Raw genomic sequence first — 12689 nt, 5'->3', positions numbered from 1 at the left:
CAGTAGCTGTTATAAGTGAGCAAAATTAGCATATTATAAATGCGAATCATTCGATATCACCAAACAGAGTAATAAAAAGATGGTTTAACAAGACTTCAACTGAAAACAGAGATGTTCACACAATGACTTGGGCTCGGACTCGAGTCAAAACACTATGACTCGGACTCGACATTCTACTCCGTGACTTGGACTCGGACTTGACTCGGTACTGAATTGAAAATGACTCGACTTGACTCGAGTCAAAACTATAAAAGTGAGATTGACTTGTGATTCGGAACCTTGTGACTTGGTTACAACTTACAACCCTGTCTTTAGTCCAGAAAGTTTCAAAGGTGATATGCTAAAACAGCTCTAAAACTAAAAAAGTCAGAGTCCACTTTTCCAGATTAGGACACGCCATGGACATGCTAGATTACGATATGACAAGTAAATGCTAGATTGCGAAACATCAGTTTCAAACGTCAAGATGAGCCATATATACTGTGATGAATTATTTCATATGGGCGAAGGACGACAATGTGGTGTAAACGGAACCACGCCAACCCGCGACCTAAATTATATTCACCGATACTTTCGTGAAATCATACTGGTCACCCCGTATTCACTGCGCGCGAAGCGCGACCAAAATTCTTCGCTTTACTTAACTTTTATGAAAATTAATTGTTGATACTCCGTGGAAATAGTCCAGAAATTTCTCAGGCCATCTTCCTGATTAAAAGATTGAACTACTTCTACTTGACAAACTGAAAATAGCGAAAAGTAAGTAAGTAGATCACCAAATATTACGAAGTAGAAGTAGAAGTAGTGAAAATCAGATCTACTTGAATAAGTACCAGAAGTAGAGGAAAACTACTTGAGTACTTCGAAAAAGTAGAAGTACTTCGTTACTGACCACCTCTGGATATGACCAAGGGAATGAGATCGTAATTCGACCTAAAACGAGTGGTGTGAGGAATACACATTACCCGTAAAAGAAATAGATAATTTCAAACCCACTTTCTCAAATGTCGCTTGCTGAAGTGTCGCATTCTCATATGTCCAGGGACCGTTTGAAATAGCTCTGTGTGGCCATGCAATGTGTTATAAGACGATTCGTTATATGTAGTGGAATGAATAGACGATATCAGCCGTAACGGCTCGACTTGAATCGATTCCAATACTACCCGCTTCGCAATTCTTACGCACAGTAATTGTCTATATTCAGTTGCGCCATCATCGGGTGGGTTGCTAACCAGTGGTGATAACTACAGCTAATTTTTGCAACTTTTGCAATTTGTTCACGACTGCAGGCGGCATTATAAATACTCAGAAGATATATAGTATGGTGTTTCAAGCTGTTTGGAGGAATCTTATATTGCAACTTTTTGCAACTTTTCTTTATTTTTTATGAAACTTTTTGGAATTCTTTTCGATTTTCCATGCAAATTTCTGCGACTTTTTTCAATTTTTTATGCAAATAACTTTATGCTTGAAATATTTGGCACTATATGTAAATAGATTGCTTCATTATTTCACTATCGTTTAAAATTAAAGTCCTTTCTGATTTGACGTACATTCAGGCTAAATTGCCAAAAATTTATTTTCACTAGGTCAATTTTTAATGCTATTGATTATGTTGAAGTCGCCGACATTGAGTGTTGCTACAGTGCCTTGTATCAGAGAACAATTGAGATATGCTATCTCAGTCCCTAATAATGTCAAGGAACTTGTCCATAAAAGGAACTTTTTACTGCAACGTTTGTGGAAAATAAGTTCATCTTTCCTCGGATTTGACTGCAACAAAAGCTTGCTCTATAGTTAAAACGCATTGATTAGAAACTGTTTCATTTGTTATTTTGTGACGAGAGGGTAAGAGGTGTCTATAATTGTCTTCACAGTGTTATCGATATCCAAGGTCAAGAATCATTGTCCTGCAGATTGACAAGTGCATCTAATTGCGACACTTCATATAGCTTGTTTCATTGTTTCGGCGCAAACGAAAATGCATCATGCAAGGTTGCACTTAATAAGTGTTGTAATATTGTCAAACCCAGATGCTTATTTCATGGCGCTAGACGTGAAAAATCCTACCCTACCTGCACTCCAACGGAAGGTTTGGCGCCAGAATATACCACGTCATATTACGTTTAGGATGTTCAAGACCGGAATGTCGGACACCGAATAGTCGCATTGAATAACGAACGAGAGTAAATATTAATACAGAATCTTTACCTAGGAACAAAGCTTCTATAGTAGTTCAAGGCTATCCTATCAATAGAGCTGTGCGAAACCGAGTGGTTCGATTCTGAATCGAGTAACACGCTTCGAGTCGAATCTCGTACCACTCCGTATAACGTCCTAAGAATAAGAAAGATGCGGAAAGTTTAAATATATACATTTTAGGTACCCACAAAGGATCTAATGAATGTATCAAATTAGGGTAAGTTGGCAATTTTAGACGTACCTCTATTGCTCTTTGTGACAGTTGCTCTGGATCAATCACGACTACACATATTTTACATTTATAAACACGTGCGTACTAGGGATTCTGCAAGTCACTGAAAGTGAACGTGAACCGATGACGTCACGTGACGTCATCTTGATAATTCCAACCCTACACTTGCGTAAATTAATACATTATTGTACATGATAACTAGCGACGACTCATGCCATATTATGTCTGCTGAAGTCAATGCTGACTTTATAAACGTCACCAAACCTATCAACTAGAACAATCAAATGCTAAAATATTTCCTAAAAATCAATATCGTCCGTCGCTTAGCCAACAATTTCGACGAGGACTCAGCTAGACCGGACATGTGTATTCTTAAAAGTGGAATACCGGTTTCTCTTGCAGCGTCGCCGATTCGGCGTGTCAAAACCTAAAAGGAACTTCGTCGTGTTCGTGGTCTCGCGACATCGCCTTTCCGTGATAGCACGTACCGGTGCACAAATCCGCATTGCTTTATACGCATATCTTAACATAACGACATGACATCGCAAAACATACATTGGCACAAAACCCAAACAACTACGTTACACACAAAAATCATGGCACAAACCCCAGTAGCCTTGTCAACCCTAGACACTTCCTACTGTACTACTCCACTTGAACTATACTACTTCAACTTCAAACCCCGACATACTCACTCGCATCCAGCACGTCCAGCCACACTTTCAGCCAGACCAAGAACTTTTCTCCTTCTACCAGACTCCCACGTGCAACCTACTTACCGAACATTCTAGAAAACAGCTCAATGACAACACAATGTGATTACCAGGGCAATACACTATACTTGCGCCAGATATTATCCAAAAAACAATTTATACAGTAGCCGACACCCCAATCGGACGGATTTGGTGTTCATGATACAATATAGTGATATATATTTACCTATTAGGCTACTTTGGGAGACAATCGTACTTATTTTTGTAGCAGTTGGGGGACGAAAAAAATAGGGAGACAATTTTGTGTCCCCCTAATTCTTGACGACATTTTTCCCTCAGTTGTTATCGTCTGTTAAGCAAATCCGTTTGGGACCACGCTCATTAGTCCCTCATTTGCCCCTTACAAAAGAAATCAAGCCATGAAGTAGCAGGAATTTAGAGTTACAATGGCGACATTTTGACCCCTGTATAAAGCCCGTATTTTGAAAAGTGGCATTAAGTCGACAACCAATAGGGGGGATTTTCTCCCACTTTTCGCGTGTATAAAATGACACCGCTTTGCATACATGATAGTTTTTGTTTAGGATTCACTCAGTTCGAACCATTCCGGTATATATAGGGATTTTAGGCATTTATACACTGTGTTAAAAAATGACGACACAAAAAATGCTGACCACCATTGTGATGACTCAACATAAGTTCTAGTTGCGATTTTGGTAGACACCGCGGGTAGTACGATTTTAATGTCGACTCCTAATATTTGGGCCCTTATTAGCTCTTAGCAAAGGCGAAAAGGCACTACATCATTGTTACATGTTGTTTAACACTCGTGATACACATTGTGAAAAAGAATTACTGCTTTACCTTAATACAGCTCCATCAAATATATGTATTGGTTATAGCATGATAAATATTCTGTAGTATTTGTCGCACCCAATATATTGAGCTGATAGGTCGTTGATTTGCTTGTGTCAAGGCCGCTTGAAGATGCTCTGTCAGTTGCGAGCATAAGGAATATACCTTACGTCAGTTATTCTCAACCTTTTATGTCCTTGCGGACCCCCTTTGGACCGTCTCGAGCCTCCGCGGACACCCGACTTTTATTTCTAATTTAGCTCAAATTATTGTTTCCGCTCAAGCCAGACAATGTACAGTGCGGTACAAAAGATGCATTGCGACATATTAAACAAAGAGGAGAATGATGAAACTACGAAGCGCGGTATTTATTAAGGGTGCCAAATATGATTTCGTGAATGAACAATTAATATACGCTATTTATTTGAAAATTTTTGCATCTTTTTAATTCTGCTCGCACTATACGCGATTTCATGTAGATAAATGTTTTGATTATTAGGCACCCTTCCTCCACAAAAAATACGCATCATTTATGAAAGTAGGCATCTAAGCGTTGGCCATTACCACGCCAAGATGTAAGAAGATATGAAGTTTGGGCGAGCATGGGTCTCATAGAAGTGTGCCAAAAAGATCGTCAGCGAGAACACATTAGTCGAAAGGGATTGCCCTTATGTTGACCGTAAAATTCGATATGAAAATGTATTTGTACGGGTGCCTAAAGTGCTGGCACCGAATATTCATGTCGTGGCAATCTGGACCCCACAGGGCAACTGACATCCCATCCCGAATTATTACTGAACAGTGAAAAAATACCAATTTTGAATCGTGCGCTTCTTTTAGTTTAGTAGCCTGCGTATAGGCGAGTTCAATATCGTTTGATTACATACCGCACAGGAAGTCGGACTGAGAGGATACAAAATTTATAGCAATATAAACGCAATTATCAATATTATTGACCTAATCAATCATTAATTATACAAACATTTTACCAGGTCCACGTGGTCGCATCTAAATGGAGACTGCATAGGTCAAAAGTGCTACATTCGGTCAAAGTGGCGATCACCGAATAGATATAGGATTCTTAATTGTATCAATGTGAGGCGAGATGCTATGTAACAGTCCCTGGATTGATGGCTTTTACCTATACAAGAATAATATATTGCTCAGAACGCAGTAGTCAAAGCAGATGAATATAAAATGTGACCTAATATGGCCGCGGGTGTAATCATCCCCTCTCCACATCCACAACAATTTCGTTGCTATAAGAGAGGAGAACAGCACCAACTAGCATAATAAATAAAAATATATCTCGTAATTTTCGAATTATACGCAAGGTCCAACGGACTATGTGACCCCAAACAGCTTTCCATACCTTCGTAAGTTTGCTGCAATTCCATAAATTATTGTAATCACCCTATCATCGTCACCAGAAATACATATCTGAGTCGAAAACGCCTGACATCAATCAAGCATATACGTTTAACATTAAATTCAACTACGTAGCTCATGTCATCCGCTCATACCATGCAGGAGTGTTGATAGAAAAATCGAGCTGGTTTATTCGTCATCACATACACGGATAAAATTACTCTGCAAAAGCTAACATAAACAAATAATTATGATCAGGCTGAAATGTGGCAACATAGGATTGGAAAGCAGCCAAGTGCAAGTAGTAAATTAGTTGAATTGTTTTGTCATTTCATAACGTCACAATGCTGAGGCAGGAGAGCGTCAAATCAAACACTTATCAAACATATTATGGTATCAGCATTAAATACCAGAGGATCGAATTCGCACAATGCGTCGGTTACAACGCTCAGTATAGGCTTACAGCCCACAATTCTACATTGTATACGTTGCACTAACTAATAATTTCCACGAGTACAGATATTTTAGTTTCCCTATGATAAAACACGGTAAGAAGCAGTCGGATTCGGGTATGAATTACGACCCCCGTCAGTTCAAGTCAAGGCAAAGCAACATTACATATATTGACTGACTGATGTTGAAGAGATCAGAGCGTATAACGTCATCATCTTTGCTCATTATGGCAGACTAGGGAGTGATATTCACATTTGCGTCTGATTATATGAAGCCTCCGCAGTCCGCATGCACTTATCGGTCACGCATTGAACAGCTCGACGGCAAATTCATTGGAGTGAGTTCCCAGCTATCTTGCTTGACGTCTCGATTGTTTGTAGTGGCTGAAAAATAATGCAGCGATTGGTAACTACATGCACAGTACACACGCGTTTGGAGATGATACACAACTTCAGTAAATTTGAAAACAAAAATGCAGCATGATAGGTTGCTTCATAAAGATTGAGCTACTGAACGGCGGGCCTATATGCAAAAATTTAAGTGGATTCACAAAAATGATCATAAAATCCGATCCCAGAGACTTGATCCAACGACTAACGTATCGCCGGATTCTACGTTTCAATGCTCAACCTACCGAGCTAATTCGACGGCGACTGCGGTGCGAAATCATAGTTTAATTATACCGAGTGTTCTCGTTTTCTCATCTGAGAAAAGAGAAAACGGGTATTCATTTGGCCGTGACGCCCTTTCTAATCCTTATTATGTTATAGTGATCGCTTGACCGAATTCTCAGCTATATCATCTATCGAAAGAGTCCTGAGTGACGTGTGTTTACCTTATGCAGTTATCAAGTAATGAACTCAGACGTACATGCGATTTGAGCGTGCGTGTTGCGGTTTGCGTAAGATGACTCACACCGCATGTCGATTACACAACGCGGCAGCCACTTCACAGTCACTAAGCTATTGTTTTTGTGATCAATGATAACTAATGATAACGAATAAAGTATTGTTATCCATGGCATTAGACATCTAGCAAATCTGCCAATTCGAAAGACAATCATAATACAGGGTATATTGTCTCACATAGGTGACACGCGGGCGTCGTTTCTACGCAGTATAAGTGATGTTTCTTTCATATCAATATGAAAGGCAATACACATCACCACGTGCGATTTATTGGCGTCATGATCGGCATATATCATTGGCGGGAACAGCTATAGTGTATGACATCCAGAACTTATGATATCGCTGTTTATGGCGCGTTATTATATACACCAGTCAGCTAAATTACGGCAAAGTCTGCGGGCTCATTTGTACGGCCTCACTAGTCACGTTGGCAATTTTTTGCTACGCCAGTGTCCAATAGATTGATAGTAATGAATTCTTTTGAATTGCAGCTATCTTGTACAATTTGCAAGTGCCTAAAAGTCTCATAAAAGCAAATATGTTGCCATGTCGGAAGGGCATTTGTGAAAATTCAATCAAGCCTGCCGACATCGTTAGCCGCGTAATGTTTTGCCGTATAGAACCTACACTTTGAACAGGTTTTATCATCATAAAATAGCTTATAAATGGCTGGGTACATGTGTGTCGATAGAAGCCATCCACAGCACAGTACTGCAACATCATAAGACCATTATAACGCATTATATCTCCGATTAGGTGAAGCGTGTTCAGGGAAGACTTTGCATGTCAGGTCTTGCCGACACGCGCAAAATTCGTTTTTCTGTGTTCAACCAGCATTTGAACAGGTTATACGCTGCTCGCGTATATGATATATAGCTTGATGTACGCGTATTGATAAAAATTATCATTACAAAAAGACTGTAACCGTCTATGACCGGTACAACGCCAGATATCTTAGATCAAAGGAGGCGTGTTAGTGAACAATTGCGTCCGTCTCACGACCGAGACAATCGTATCGATCAGGCATAGGCCACACACTGGATTTTAAAAAGAATCAATAAAACGAAAATGCAGATGTTATCGTAACTATATGCTCCCTCACACAGCGTTTAAATACGATTTATCAATATCAATATTTATCAGTATCTAGTTGAATTATTTGAAATTAATCGGGAAACAATATAAAGTTAACGTTACGCGATCAAAATATTCTCAGATATATTGAGCGGGCAGTCAACATTTTACTAATTGAGTTATGTGAACACGTTATCAAGGAGGATTCTGAATCCGTTGCTACTCACATAGACGTTTAAAAATGTATCAGAAAGCGCGTTACGAAGTGAAAATCTATTACGACATGAATTGAATTAGTGAGGGAAAGATCATAGGCCGCAGTATCCGTTTGGCGACTGTCCTGTCCAGTATTTACCCGTTCGCGTGAAATATAACACAACAGAAGAGAAATGCGTTCTATATTCAATACTCACTTTTTGTCATGGAAATGGAGTCGGCGTGGCGATCCAAATTTATACGCTATTGTACGCAGAATTCAGCAGCTATGTGGAATACTCTTCAATACGCAGAACGAATCGTTCGATGAAAACACTGATTGGGAAGTAACTCATTCACGCATGTTTGCATCTTAAACTTTTCTTATAAGATTCGTGTTTATAGGATTCATGCTAATATACTTGTCATGAAACTTTAGGGCCATGAGGTGCTAATACATCTTCTGCATCATTCAACATCATCTGCTAGTCCATCGTCCAAAGTAACGTCCTTTTACAATAACCTGCTAATACGCTGAAACTAATCTTTCAATCACTCGGTGACAGCGGACATGAGACCTTACCAGTTGATGGCACGCAATTGGTCGCGCGTACGTTTACAATACTAAAGTCATCGACCTAATTCAACATTGTGAATTGTGCCGATCTCTGTAAGAAAGGCGGCATGTTGAATTTTTTGTGATAAAAGTAGGCTATTCCTAAGCTAATGATCGATCTGTATATTCTGCGAATTCGGTAGCCTTTGGGAGACAAAAACCGACTTTTCAAACGCCAATACCGGGCCAACCCCGGGTCCCAAGCCGTTGAATCGGATATCATCGCGTTCAGTTCGACGAGAGGAAAACGGGGATAACTCTGTCGAACCCCTAAGACCAGCGGTTGTCGATCGGTATTTCGATCTCTGTTCTCATACCGACCGATTGAAAAACCAATTGCGTAACCCGTATTGGCGTACCATCACGGGTTTTTAGAAGAAAACTTTTTTCTACGCGTCCCAGCCCCATTTCCCGGGCATCGTTGGAATCGTAATCGAATTACGCGTCTGCCGGTACCAAATTTATCCGGCTACGATATTCGGTTGGCGAGAAATCGGTGATTAAAAAAACTGTGAAAAAAGCGCTATACGCTGTTTTTTGAAGGCCGATCCCGAGTCGGCTGAAAGTCCGATACGATCGTATCGGGTATCGGTCTACGCCGGGCCCGAAGACGAACGCAGCGGTACCTCGTATGGCCCAGTGGTGTGAACGACCGAGACGGAACCTCGGATAGCCCGCCTATGAAAAACGTGAACTTCTCGGATGATCCACCGATCCAGGATAATCCGAGGATTATAATCGAAAAACTCACATAACTCCGCTTCTACTGGTCGGAATTGAGTCAAATTTGTTTTGCATCGTCTTTGAAAACAGCTCAACAATTTCATGGGGTTGGCAGAAAAATTTGATTTTTTTTAAATTTTACCTAATAAATTAAAAATTCTAATTTGATCTGCGGAGTCCTATGCTTGTTAGAATTGAACCAAATTTGGTGTGCAGTGTTTTTTTAGAGTAAGCTGACAATTTAATAAGTGAATGGCTGGAATCCGGAATTATTTTTTATGACATTTATGATCAGTGTGGGATTTGAAGCACAGGCCTGCAGACATGGGCGGAGCCTGGAGCCTATTAAATCATATTACGTCGCGTGCAATACCTCGGTTACAATGATGATGACCCCATCAAGCGCCAAGGTAATCAAGGAGGTTCGCAATTCGAAATGAAGATAGGTTGGGATTGGTTTATACAGGGTTTGACGCTTTGGCCATGTTGATAATTGTAATTATAATTGATCGAGCAGGGTTATTACCCGTAACATTTATGATACCTTACAAAACGCGTATTCAACGTAGTATTGGCGACAAATATAGCTTTAGTTACGAAATTACACATGAAGGAAATCTATCGGTATCAAGGTCAATATTACATGACTTCACTATTTCGAATCTGGTTTTACTGGTGGATGGCTGCATCAACAAACCCACTCTGACTGTTTTAGTATAGATTAGTGAAGATTCATTCGACTCCGAGCCGGTAAATCTAGGTTAATGTGTTTCAACTGCGAAAGTATGAACAGTGATCATAGACGATATCAGATCGATGCGATTCATGAAAGCAATTTTCACGCCGCAATATAGCGTACCGCAACAATTGTGGTCGTTATTGTTTGATATTCACGGTACTCGACTACATTGTTCACATTTTACACCATGCCGATGTTTTTTATGCCATATTTACCTTCATAAGACAACGATTACGCGAATGAGATGCTACGTAGAAGCCGAGATAAACCTTTATTACCTTAGTACAAATTCTGGAGTCGACCTCGGTCGGACCCGAAACCGCAACCAGCTGGTCTTGCGGTTGTTGATTATTCCACTATACGCTATCTCGCCACGCTCTCACTCGCTAGCGAGCATGATTGAATTGGAGATCTAGGCGTGTCTATGAATGCGGCGAATGTTCGGTTAGGTTTGCTGGATTTCCCGCTGCGTAGAAGCCGAGGCCAGTCAAATGCAAATTTCGGTCATTTTTGAAATAATAGTATTTACGGTGACCAATTTCGTCACACCGACATGACCAAAATCGTGTTCCATTTATGCCTGAAGAGGCAGGGATGTCTTTTAGACTTGTTTTGATCTTGACAAGGGCCTACATCGCCAGTAAATGAAAGAAATTGATGACACATATTAGCTGTAAATTAGTCCACTTCATTGAAATAGACACGTTAAAACGATGGTGAGATAATTTTCCAATAGAGTAGTTTACACACTGAAATTCACGACCACAATAAGCACGCAAAATACGGGTAAATATATTTTTCAAGTGATAGTCAATATCTATATTCTTTATCGGTCCAAGGTGCATTCCTTCACGCTACAATTTGATATTTATGATATTCTATCATTTGCTCTGCAGCACTCCTATAGTACTCTTACAGGCGGATTATAAGACTAATTGGCATCGTGACAGATCTTATTCCTATCAAAAGTCATCGTCCTTTTTTCATGTCATCCTCCACATTCGGTGAATACCATCTAATAACTAATTGTATCTATATATCGTGTTAAATCACCAATGTTTTTTATTACTTTATGACAAGAAGGGGGTTCTGGTGATATTGAAAGACCAGAAAATATCTAATGTGCTTTATAAGCTCAGTGGGTTACCATTTAGTTTCCCTGAAGCTCGCAAAGTTTCCAGCACATACACAGCTCTAGTATCAACGCCTAAGTGAAGTACCATAAATGCTTTTTCAACTCATAAATACCATTCATTGGCATAGCCCATTCTCAATTGCAATCGGCATCATTTACGCCCTGGATCAGTCAATGTCAAGTGGCAGAGAAATATTCGAACGCTGAGTTGCTGAGGAATGCAATTGATGTCTCTGTGGATGAGATTTTAGGAATGGCGACTTTGCAATCAGTAAAAACTTCGAATCAAGGCAGAGAGACATCGGTGTGCCCTGCATAACTGGGATTGATTTCATGAAATCTAAATTGGTCCGACAAAAATACATGTTACTATCACTGGAGAAATATATTTACCCGTATTTTACCTGCTTGTCAGCTCATTTCATTTTCGTCGTCCTTAATTTCAAAAAATTATCCCACCACCCTTTAATGGAGTTATTTTAATCAAGTGGACTAATTTCCAGCTAATCCGTAACGATTTGAAGCGGCTTTAACATGACGAGAGTCTGAGATAGGAGGTAGAGACATGTTAAAGTGGTCTTTATTCGAAGGTTTCTGTCTTGCAGCACTAGTAATAATTGATCAAAAAGTGTGCCTTACGTTAAGCCGAAAATTGCCTTATACCTGCTAATACACTCCAAGTCCATGAAACAAGAAGCTTCCGATGGATATTAGGGTCGATTATAATAAATGAATATATTTATTATTTTATGGTAACTGAGATCTGCTATCGCAGCAAGGTAGCTATTGAATGTCGTAGTTATTTGCATACTAGTCGTAGAGAACTGGTGATCTAATCTGTAGCATGGCCAACTGTAGCTTCTTATAAAGACACATGTTCCGTATTTTCACAGCAGTTTTCAAACGCAAATATGTGCGTGGTGAAATGGCGTGGTCATTGGTATAATCCACAGCTGCAACACCAATGGGTTGTTGGTTCGAGTCCGGCTGAGGACGACACGAGAATTCCTACCCAAGTGTTGGAGGTTTATCTAGGCTCCTCGTCGTCATGTGATCCGCGTAAGCGGTGATTTATAAAAGCCTAGGAGTGGGCTGTGCTAAAAGTCGGTGAATACGGAATCAAAAAATGAATATAGGCATACTCTAAAACTACCAAATTAGTCAAAACACCATGAATAAAAAACAAACAAACGGCGAATTATATATCGCGATCATCGATATCGTACAAGGATGACGTCGTGGATTTCAAATAGTGACGTCAAAAGTGATTGTCATTGGTAAATGACTCTTTTGACGAAACTGGTTCCCGAACCTTGTCATATAATACGACGTCAATGTCCACCTTAGTTCAGTAACAGCAATGGTCATGGTCTGGTAATTCAAAATGGCGAATTGTCTCCCTAAGTAACAAATGTCCACTAAAGTGGTCTATTAGGTATTGCAAAAGTTGGGAAAAATTAGGGCGACCGCAGTTGG

At 39.9% G+C, this 12689-nt stretch overlaps 1 long non-coding RNA gene across 1 annotated transcript in view; it reads left to right on the top strand.

Annotated features, from left to right (window-relative positions):
- Nucleotides 1–12689, top strand: part of LOC145434884 (uncharacterized) — a 553571-nt gene that overhangs the window by 459664 nt on the left and 81218 nt on the right. The gene's annotated exons all lie outside the window — the stretch shown is intronic.

This window comes from Botryllus schlosseri, chromosome 3 (genome assembly GCF_051294905.1).
Source record: "Botryllus schlosseri isolate E-star chromosome 3, Bs_hap1, whole genome shotgun sequence".
In the NCBI taxonomy this organism is placed as follows: Eukaryota; Metazoa; Chordata; class Ascidiacea; order Stolidobranchia; family Styelidae; genus Botryllus; species Botryllus schlosseri.
The sequence above is the reverse complement of the archived record's forward strand: the minus strand, read 5'-3'. Positions and strand labels throughout refer to the sequence as shown.